The 10892-nt window shown below is 48.2% G+C and overlaps 1 pseudogene; it reads left to right on the top strand.

The window, feature by feature from the left end:
* The first annotated feature begins 1605 nt into the window (after nt 1-1605).
* LOC149372807 (very long chain fatty acid elongase AAEL008004 pseudogene) lies at nt 1606-3786 on the top strand (annotated as a pseudogene).
* Nucleotides 3787-10892: the final 7106 nt, after the last annotated feature.

Below are 10892 nucleotides of genomic sequence, written 5' to 3'. Positions count from 1 at the left end.
GTAAGTCATTCATGCAGAAGTTAAACAGAAGAGGAGAAAAGATCCAACCCTGTGGCCCACCTGTCTTCAGGCAGAACATATTAGGAGCCTTATGGTAGTTAATAATAATAATAGTGAACTGTTACACGCAGTGTACATGCCATCCGCCGCCCAGGACAGCCCAAAAACTTGGGTCAACAGAGCGTGTTAGCAAAAAAACAGCACTCCGTTTCTTTTTCTTCAGCGTAAACGTAATCCGAGGTTCGCAACTGCCTGAGGACCGGTTCCGTTACTGCGAGAGCCTCGAAGTCGTTCGGCAGGAGGAGGAAGGAAGGAAGGAAGGAAAAACTTTATTTTACTCTAGTCCTTTTTCCTGCGGTTTGGGAGCATCTTCAGAGACGTTTTCTCCTTGATTTTACCCCCAGGAGTCTTCTCTGTCGAAGTCGTCCGCCTCTAATCAGTGGTCGGTTGCCCTCAGTCCAGGGCTCCGCTGGCCACTGCAGGGCTCCGCTGGCCCTGGACATCAAAGGGGCATTCGATAACGTCAGCCACGAAGCGATCCTTACGGGCCTAGACAAGCTGGATTGCGGGCGCAGAATCCACGGCTTCGTCAAAGCCTTCCTGTCCGACAGAACTGCCACCATCGGCATAGGAGACCTTCGATCGGACAAAATTCGCACTCCAAATAAGGGAACACCCCAAGGGTCAGTTATCTCCCCCTTACTTTTCAACATAGCTATGATAGGCCTAGCTCGAAAACTAGAGAACATCGAAGGCATCAGGCATGCAATGTATGCTGACGATATAACAGTCTGGACAAACACGGGTTGTCTCGGAGAGAAGGAAGAAAGGCTACAGCAAGCGGCCTCTTGTGTAGAGCAATACCTCGCAGAAAGAGGACTCGCATGCTCGACCGAGAAATCGGAACTGCTGAGAGTCTGGAGAGGCAAGCAAAACCGGACCGTCCCAACCAACGAGGACCTAAAACTCAACGTCTACCTTGACGGGACACCCATACCCGAAAAGACAACAATAAGAATTTTAGGCATGTGGGTTCAATCCAACCAGCGCAGTACTCACACTTTTACCCTGCTCAAAGCAACAACACTACAAGTCTCACGCATGATCACCCGCATCACCAACAGGCGACATGGCATGCGTGAAGAGGACACACTCAAACTAGTCAGAAGCCTTGTAGTTAGTAGAATCACGTACAGCCTACCCTACCAGTGCCTCAACAAAAACGAAATACAACAAGCGGATGCCCTGCTACGCAAAGCGTATAAGACAGCGCTCCGACTTCCGCGCAGGAGGAGGAAAGAGATGTCGCTTTGGGCTGTCGCATGGGAATCGCGTGTTACGAAGAGGGCAACGCACAGGCACGCGGAGCCGAGCGAGAGAGCTGTCCACCTTAAGCGGCGGCAGGAGGGAATGCAGAGGCAGAAGAAACAATGACACAGAAAACGATCGACAGCTCTGGGCGAGGCTGATGCCAATGTGGGCTGAGGCCAGCGGCGACGATACGGAGGAGCACCATTGGCTGCGTGTCCTGCCCTCTTTCAGTACCCCTCTTCACGGGCCCCTTTCCCGCTTACGTGTACCGGGTATGTCTAGCGCACCCACACCTCCTCGCGTAAGCGGCGGAGGCTACGCACGTGGAGGTCACGGTCAAAGCTAAAAAAGAAATCAGCGGCGGGACGAGAGGAGAGGGAGCGGACCGGGCCATCCGTAACGGTTCCGCCTTCCAAAGCCTAGCTGGTGCCGCTGCGCTGGAACGCCGCTGAACCCCCCCGCTCTTAGGCCCCCGCTGCCCCTACTGCTCCAGTGCTCTCCTGGCCGCCTGTGCACCGCCGCAATGTCAGCGAGGCTGTTTTTTCGCGCTCGCCTGTGAAGCAACTGCCGCTCGCCGACCCCAGGACCCCAGCTCTCTTGTCGCCGTTACGTGAACTGAAGGCCCCGACGGTGACGCAACGTCTCTTTTTCTGTACGAAGAAATCGTCGTTCCGATCGGCGCAATGTCTGGAGCCCTGTAAGAACATTTTCCCTCCCACTTTCTTCACTAGGCTGGCTCGTTAGCGAACGGAAAGCGCCTCTGGGAGGAGGAGGAAGACGCGCGCTCGACGGAGAAGCGCATTTGCGCATTTGTCCTTGAGTGAATACGATAGTTTCCTGTTCATTAGCATACTGTTCTCCCGAATAGCAGCTCTCCGTCGAAAACAGCTGTCTGATTGGTCGCTTATTGGACGTGGACTTCGCTGCGCTGCGAGAGGGTGCGGAGAGTTTTTAATTCTGATCAGCGAACTTGAACGGCACTAGTGAGCTTCAGTTCGCCGAGCGAGGAAGCCGTCAGCTGTTGTCACTTGCGCGCTGTCGGATTGTGCTTTTCATTGACGGCGGTTACAAGCGGCTTCGACGATGAGCAACGCCACGAACGCACTGCACGCGGACTTTTTGTCCGTCTACCTACACCTGCCTCAGGACCCGCGAACCAAGGACTGGGTGATGGTGAAGTACCCCTCCATGGTGCTGTGGACTGTCGCCGCGTACCTCTATTTCGTCAAGATATGGGGCCCGCGGTACATGAAAGGCCGCGAGCCGTACAACCTGCGCGGAGCCATTCTTCTCTACAACGCATTCATGGTAATCTCAAGCGCGGTGTTTTTAGTGAACATTCTCCGGCTTACGTACGTCGGGGGCGGCTACAGCGTCTTCTGCCAGGGACTTGACTTTTCCACGTCTCCTAAAGCTATCGAGTTGCTGAACGTTTACTGGTGGCTGCGACTGTTGCGGATAGCGGATTTCCTGGACACGATATTTTTCATTCTGCGCAAGAAGTTCAACCAGGTATCGACGCTGCATGTAGTCCATCACGCGTTGGTTGTAGTAGACTGCTGGTTCTGGCACCGAATCGGCACCGACGGCCACATCTCTTTCATCATAGCCCTCAACACGTTCGTGCACGTTGTCATGTACTCCTATTACTTCCTCGCATCCATCGGACCGAAGGCGCACAAGTACCTCTGGTGGAAGCGCTATCTGACTCAGCTGCAGATCATCCAGTTCATTGTGGCCATGGTGCACGGACTTATACCACTATTCTACGACTGTGGATACCCGAAACTCTACGTGTACTTCGCCATGCCACAGGGAGTGCTGTTCCTGTACTTATTTTTCGACTTTTACTTCAATGTCTACAGGCGCAACTCAAGGAAGGGCTTCCAGACGGTCTGCACCGTGCAAGGAAGCCTAGATTTATCAGAGCCCACTCCGACTAAAGATGAGTAACTAAGAGCGGAAAACTATGGTGATTATCTGATCATGCAGAAAAAAGAAGCAAACATGGGTGCAGGGGGGAGTAGGGCCGAAGGTAGGGAAGCAGTTCGTCAACCTTCGAATTTGTGCTTTTCCCCTCTTTTCTGAACATCATTGCTTGCTTGCAGTAATTTAAGGTGGGGACAGTATGCCGCAAAAATGCTCTTGTTCTCACGTACAGGCCCACATTGGGCGGGCGTGGTGAAAATTAGCGAATGAAACAGTGCTTTGAACTGAGTTTGTCACTGTAGAAACTGCGCGCTGACTTAATGTGCACTGTGAAATGAAAACCCCGGGAGTTACGTTCTCATCATCTTTGTGTTGCTCGAAACTGTTTATAATATAGCGTGTCATTTTATTCTCCAGGTCTTCATTCTGTATCATTTTGTGTTAGTATACGTGCTGTCGTGTGCCCGCGTCGTTGTTGTGTGATGACGTTCTGGTGCCAAGCGTGTTGTTTACGTGTACGAGAAGTGAATAAACATCTCTAGTGTGTACCCTGTCAAATGAGCTATTGCGGGAACCTGATATTTCATCAGCTCGCGTTCTTACACCACAGAAAGCGTAGTTCACCTTTTGCTGGCCGTGTACTATATTTTCATCTTTCCTTCGGCTGCGTGCGAGTTCATCGGTGCGCAGCCGTGCTCGCGCGGTTTTCGCGGTCGCGATATCAAACGCGACCGCACTGGGCTGGAAAACACGTCCCAAGCGAAGCGAGACACTTAGGAATCGTGTTCATAGGTATCTGGAGAAGCATAGCCTTTATTCTTTATTGCGCGAATTTACCGTTTGGCATAAATTGAAGGAAAAGGTAACGTTCTCTTTCCTTAAAAAGTTACAGGCTGGTTTCGTTGACGAATGCTATCTGAGCTCGATGCTGAGGCCTGTGAGTCTGCATGCGTATGTCTGACATGTGGCTTGGGTAGCAGCCCTGGCTACGTAGATGTCGTTCGTGCACAGCCTCAAAATGGGGGCAAGTTCTCAGAAAGTGACGAAAAGTTGCCTCCATGGGAGGAGCCGGGCAGAAGGGACGTTATAGTGGAGGGGCCTGCGACCTGGATATCCGAAATGCCCTGACCGCGGGAGTCAGTATAACGCCCATTCGAATTCTTTACAGCGCGACCTCCTCAAGGCGAGGTATAATTGAAATAGCGCAATGCCCAAGGCCTAAGAAGAGAGCAGCGGAAAGGAGGAAACAGACAACACAGCGCTGAATTAACAACTGACATTTATTTGGAACGCTGTGCGTATAAATACATTTTGTCACCATAATAGAAAATATCGAAAAGCGCATTTATGCGCCCGGTTCCCTGCAAGACGACACAAGCTAAGATATGCAATTCAGGAAGCGAAATTCTTTTTGTGATAAAGATACTGATGGGGCACTTACACACTAATAACCGTACGTCTTGACATTCGACGCCTCGATTATTTCACGACACAGTTGGTCTTTGTTCCTAGCAACAACTCAGCAATATTCGAACTGTGGGGAGCAATCGCACTCACGGCAATGCATGCTGGGGTTATGAGATTCCTTGTTATCGACATTGTTACGGTGCTGCCTGAGCCTACCATTTAAGCATTGTCCTGCCTGGCCAATATAAAAACTGTTACAAGTGAGAGGAATGGAATACGCAACATTGTCTTGACACTTCACGAATTTGCACTCATGTTGTTTCGGGCAACGGGGGTAATTTTCTCTGGCTTGTTGACACACATGCACAAGCTTGATAACTTAACGGGGGCCAAAAAAAATAGCATCCGCTCCGACTGTTTTTCCAACACTTTTCAAATTTTGTGGTATCTTGCGGATATAGGGAATGGCTGCTACTCGCTTTCTTGTTTGACATTCAGGACTGGGGGAGCATTTCAATTTCTTCAACACATCGGCCACAGATGAAAGCACATGAAGTGGATAGCCGAAAGCAGTCAGCCTGCCCACCTGGTTACTAAAACTACGTTCGATTTTATGTAGATAGGATTTAGTAAGTGCACTCCTGAAGCTTGACATGACAATTCCTCTTTTAACAAGCTTCGAGTGCGAGGAATTGTATGATAGCAACCGTTTATTACCTTTAGGCTCGAAAGACCAGCACACACTGCGATGAGAAAACTACAGGCTCAAGTCTAGGAAACTGATAGTGCCCTTTACAGGAACTTCATGATTCATGAGCAACATGCAAAGGGGCAAGAACATCAGAAAATGCACCACAAACTTTAGACACTTCCCTACTAAAAGCCTCGAGGTCACAGGTGAGCAAAACAAGATAGTCATCTACGAAGCGACAAACTGCCGCTACAACTGGGCCCTTTAAGCAGTTATTTAGTTCTCGATCATGCACTGCTAAAAAGAAATCACTGAAAAGTGGAGCAATACAGGAACCTATGCATATTTCCTTCTTCTGAAAAAAAAAAAAAAAATCGGCCTTCCCACTCTATATACGTGAATTTGATGTGTTGAAATGGAATGCTTCCCCAGTCCTGAATGTCAAACAAGAAAGAGAGTAGCAGCCATTCGCTATATCCACAAGATATCACATAATTTGAAAAGTGTTGGAGAAAGAGTCGGAGCGGATGTTGTTTTTTCGGCCCCCGTTAAGTTATCAAGCTTGTGTATGCGTTCAACAATGCAGGGAAAACTATCCCCGACTGCCCAAAAAATCATGCGTGCCAATTTGTGAAGTGTCAAAAAATGTGATGTAAACCATTCCTCTCACCTGTAACAGGTTTTATATTGGCCATACAGGACAATGCTTAAATGATAGGCTCAGGCAGCACCATAAAAATGTCGATAACAAAGAGTCTCGTAACATCAGCATGTATTGCCGTGAGTGCGATAGCTCCCCACAGTTAGAATATTGCCGAGTTGTTGCAAGGAACAAAGACCAGCTGTGTCGTGAAATTATTGAATCCTCGAATATCAAAAAGTACGGCGATTCCTGTGTAAATGCCCCATTTGTATCTTTATAAAAATAAGAATATCGCTTCCTGAATTACACTTCTTAGCTTGTGTTGTCTTGCAGGGATCCGGGCGCATAAATGCGCTCTTTGCGGTGTTTTCAAATTTGGTGCCCAAAGTTACTTTTACGCACAGCGTGCCAAATAAACGTCAGTTCTTAGTTCAGCGCTGTGTTGTCCGTTTCCTTGGGCCTTGCGCTGTTTCTATTATACCATGCATAACCAACTCGCCCATCAGTTCACGCTTTCAATCCTCAAGGCGAGTTAGACAGCCGGGAAGGTTACATCCAGGCTGAGGGGGAATTAAAGCGGGCGTGGAGCGCCAGAGAAATTCTTTTTTGTAAAGATCACTTGTTGATTATAAAGATCTATTATGGACGAGGGGAAGCCACGTGAGAAACCGTCGCATTCGTTTATTGAAATCAGCCCGAATACACGGGAGATCGTTGTAGCCTTATTAGGTCAGGAGCGCAAACATGCGGCCGCAATAGGTGCGCACTTTTTTGTCCGAAGCACTTCTGTTGGGGTAAGTGGCGCAATCGCGCTATCAGTAATCGGCACGGCCGCAGCATATCCCGATTCCGGAATCGTGAGAAGGCTGCCCCATGGTTTCACTGAAATGAGCCAAAAAATTGGCCCCCGATATACCTGGCTCAGCTAACGGCGACTCAGGTGAGCAAACACGTCTGCCCCTGTTTATGGGCGACCAGTTGGCTGATACGGACTCCTCCTGGGGTCCGTCAACCAGGGGGCCTAGGTACTGGGAGGGGGACGCGAGTTTCTCTGATCGTGAGGGACGGATGCGGCAGCGTAAGTTAAGTTAGGTGTGGTCGAATGCGTGTGTAGTGAACATTGATGGCCTACTTGATGACCACCCCCTCGTCCACCGTCGGTGGGCTTGACCCGTACAGTTTATATTACCTAGAGGGAAAGCTGGCGGCGCTGCACTTCAGCTACGTACCATAGACGCTCAAAGCATCATGGGCCGTAGAGCTACCTTGTGCGGTACAGTCAAATTTTTTCGGGACCACAGAGTGGCGTTACAGCGATGTTTTATTCCGAAAACGCTGTTCTCTGTGTTTGCGCGCATACGTGCTGTTTCAAAGAAGAGCCGTCAAATGGCGCGCCCCGCGCGCAGACGACTTCGGCGCGAACGTAGTGCGCAGTAACCACAGTAGCGAAAACGCAACAGCACACGACGCCAATACTTTTCCGTAATCCCAATAAAAAAACATCTCACAGTGTTTATGCAACGACGTGTTTTTTTTTTTTTAAGTGTGCCTGTTAAGCGCGAAATATTAGTTTCTGTAGTGTGCAATACTTAGTCAATAGGAGATCAAGCCATCTCTTATTTTTGGCAAACTTTGCATTTACATGCTTCTCTGGTCGTTTGTTGCAATTTATAGACAGGATATTAAATGTTAGGTGTTCTTGATTATTGAACGATGTTTATTTTTCCTTTATTTTTTTTGGCCAAAAGTTGTAGTTCTGCAATCGGTAGCTCATCGGCCCATGATGCTTTGAGCGCCCATGGTGGCTGCAGTGGCCTTGAGGGGGCTCCATGCAAACTCCCATAGAAGGGGCGCCAGCTTTCCCTCTAGGTAATAGTAAGAAACTGCATGGCTTGACCATGTGATCACTGGCGTCCGGTGAGGAGGAGATATAAAAGGAGCCTTCGAGAGGTTGCACGAACGCTTCCTGGTCGCAGTGCGCTGCAGTCAGTGGGAAGGTCACAGCCTCATTTCCTTTCCGTTAATTTTTTTCGACAGTTCTCGCTGGAAATACGCCACGTGTTTTTTGTTGTTGTTGTTATTCAGATGAAACAGGCAGGCGAAGGGGAAAGGCACGCAGTGCGAATAGCGTTCTAAACAAATTTTGCCTGCAGTGAAGCAAAGCCTCGTCGTTCTTCCTCAGCACTCGACGGAACCCTGAAAGGCCTTGGGCGTAAACGTATCAGCGCACAATATATCCATTACGTCAACTTCCTTGAAGAATCGAGGTGAGTGTTGCGCTCAAGTTGCCTTTGCTTTTCGACGGTGTGGTCAGCTGGGGGACAAATGGGAACCTCACTAGCGCAAGGGTCCTTAGGGGTTTGCTGTCTTGCACAACGTTTAACGTTCGTCGATGCTGTCTTCTGTTTCGCGCCTTGATAAAGGAGGCAGTACAGCAGAAGATCTGCTGAGGGCGTTATGTCGAAACATAATGAAACCCACGGGACACTCCAATGTTTTAACCAAAGATCGTAATAATTTTCTATTTGTAAACATGAGTAGGAGAGATCTGTCATTTTTCTTAATACAATGCGCATGCAATGACAACCTGATAGTGCACTATGAGCAAACAAGCTTTACTTTCTAAATGAGGCGCTAATGAAGTCAATGATTTAACTGAGTGCCCACTGCTGAGAAGAACTGCGGGTTTAAAAGAAAGGGAACGAAGCAGTGACAAAGATAAAGACGGGTTGATGTATCTCGGAAGCCTCGTTGCTAGAACAGAAATCTCTAACGCAGACTCGTTCCACTGAATATTCACCTTACAGCGCTGTTGAAATGAATGAATGTGGTGAATGGTGCCCTAGAAAAGTAAGGATCTATAAAATTGCGGTAACTGTTATTAAATCCGTACGGAGAAAAGAAACTAGCAGTGAAAGGAATGACTGACAAAAGGACCAGATAGGCGATGTCCTCGTTGCGCTGCTGGATTCGCTTTCCTGTAGTAAACGAGATGCACCGGCATAGTTGCTCAGAATCTAATGCCAACCAGACAAAGGAAGATAACAGTCATAGAAAGAAGAAAAACAGGGTTTTTTTTAACATCATGGTATTTATGAGTGGGACATTAATGGTGCAGTTACTTTGTGGCTGAAAATGCTTTATTAGAAAGTAGATGACAAGTGGTCACATAACACTGGTGGGACATAAACCGACGACCTGTGAATTTCGCGTACATTGCACTACCAACTGAGATATGGCGGTGACTGTCCAATACATCCTATTTCCTCCTGACGAGTCAACTGTAATCTTGACTGTCTTTTCTTGCCTTACTAGACTATAACCGCCTGTGCATTTTGGTCTTATTAGTTCATAGAATTGATCTGTCATTGTTTCATGCCTTAAGCCACGGTAATTTTATGTTCTATCCATCAAGTTGTATGTTCTGTTCTATGTTCTATCTATTAATTTATGCCGTATATCACAAAATTTTATGTTGTGTTCTGTCTAGAAAATGGAATTTATTTATCAGGGTGTACTGGGAGGTGTACTGTGTATAGTATCTTTTTTTGCATATAAGCATTGCCACTGTACCACTGCCAAGTGCATGGGGGCCTGCAGCTCTGTCAAGCTGTCGTTTGTGACAGCTTTTACTGCCGGCCTCCAGTGTCGACCGCATACCCTACGGCACCATTTAAGAGATTATTGTTATTATTATTATTATTATTATTATTATTATTATTATTATTATTATTATTGTATTGTACTTTCGGGACAACACAAAGTAAACAGTGGAGGGTGAGCCTCAGGGTGCTTAACCAAGGTTTCGACAAGAGTATTCGTCTGTTCAGAGCGTTCATCACTGGTGGGGGTTAAGTAGGCCCGTCGTTACGAGGAGGAAGTTCCGGTGGGGGAGGAGGGTGGGATGCGGGAAGGGCGATAGGTTGGGGAAGCGTGAAGTTGAAATTTTCGGTAGAAGCAGAATGGATGCTAAACAGGTTTAAGCGGTGGACCTGCAGGAGTTTGATAGAGAAATATAAGCCAGCTCAACAGAAAGGAATATATCAGGGATATTTATGTTGCATGTAACCTAAGTTTGATAGTTTTTTTCAGCGCCGACCTCGATCATAGCGGCGAGCGTAGTACGTCCATATTACGGCCAGTGTCACCTGACCGTGATCGAAAGGAAAGGACCGAAGCTTTGCGAGAACCCTTTTAGGCTGTCTGTGGCATAAAGGTTGTCAGAACCGAGGCCTTTACTACGCTGTTGAGCAGACAAGGGTTGGGAAATGCGAGGTTTGTTTATGACATCCATATTGTGTACCGTCACAGAAACCAAGGGAAGCGTAGGGGATGTTTCTATTCCATTGAGGTATGACGCGATCTGCTTTGCATTCATAGATCCCTGGGAGTCCTTATACCCTTCCTAACGTGGTGGTGCAGTGGCTAAGCGATGCGCCACTACCCTGTGATGGCAGGTGCTCCCAGCGGTGGGCCTTGTGCGGCCCGGGTTGTTCTTCCCGAGTGAATCACTAATTTGACCGCCACCTTCCACGCTGGGCAGTTTCCTCACTATACGGTGGGCAGGTTGTGATGACGCCGCAAGGTCACGGGACCTAGGTGGCCCACCTGCCTCCTAGGTTGCCCTCCGGGGGACCACCTGCCAGAGCCATGCTTGTGAGTTTTCGCTCAGAAGGCCGACGCCGACGCAGTCGTTCTTGCAGACGGACCTGGATACAATTCCCTCATGGTGCAGTGATTGGCTTATGAAACTTGCTTAACACTACTAAGTGCAAACGCATGCGTATTTCTAGCTGAATTTACGATAACACCACTCTCTATCTTCTTAATAACATTCCGTTATCGCCTGTTTCCTCGTACAAATATCTTGGTGTTCACATAACTCACAATCTCTCATGGAAAATGCACGTG

Source organism: Amblyomma mixtum, chromosome 1, assembly GCF_055824585.1.
Source record: "Amblyomma mixtum isolate Tamu chromosome 1, ASM5582458v1, whole genome shotgun sequence".
NCBI lineage: Eukaryota > Metazoa > Arthropoda > Arachnida > Ixodida > Ixodidae > Amblyomma > Amblyomma mixtum.
This window is presented reverse-complemented; position numbering and strand designations above follow the sequence as displayed.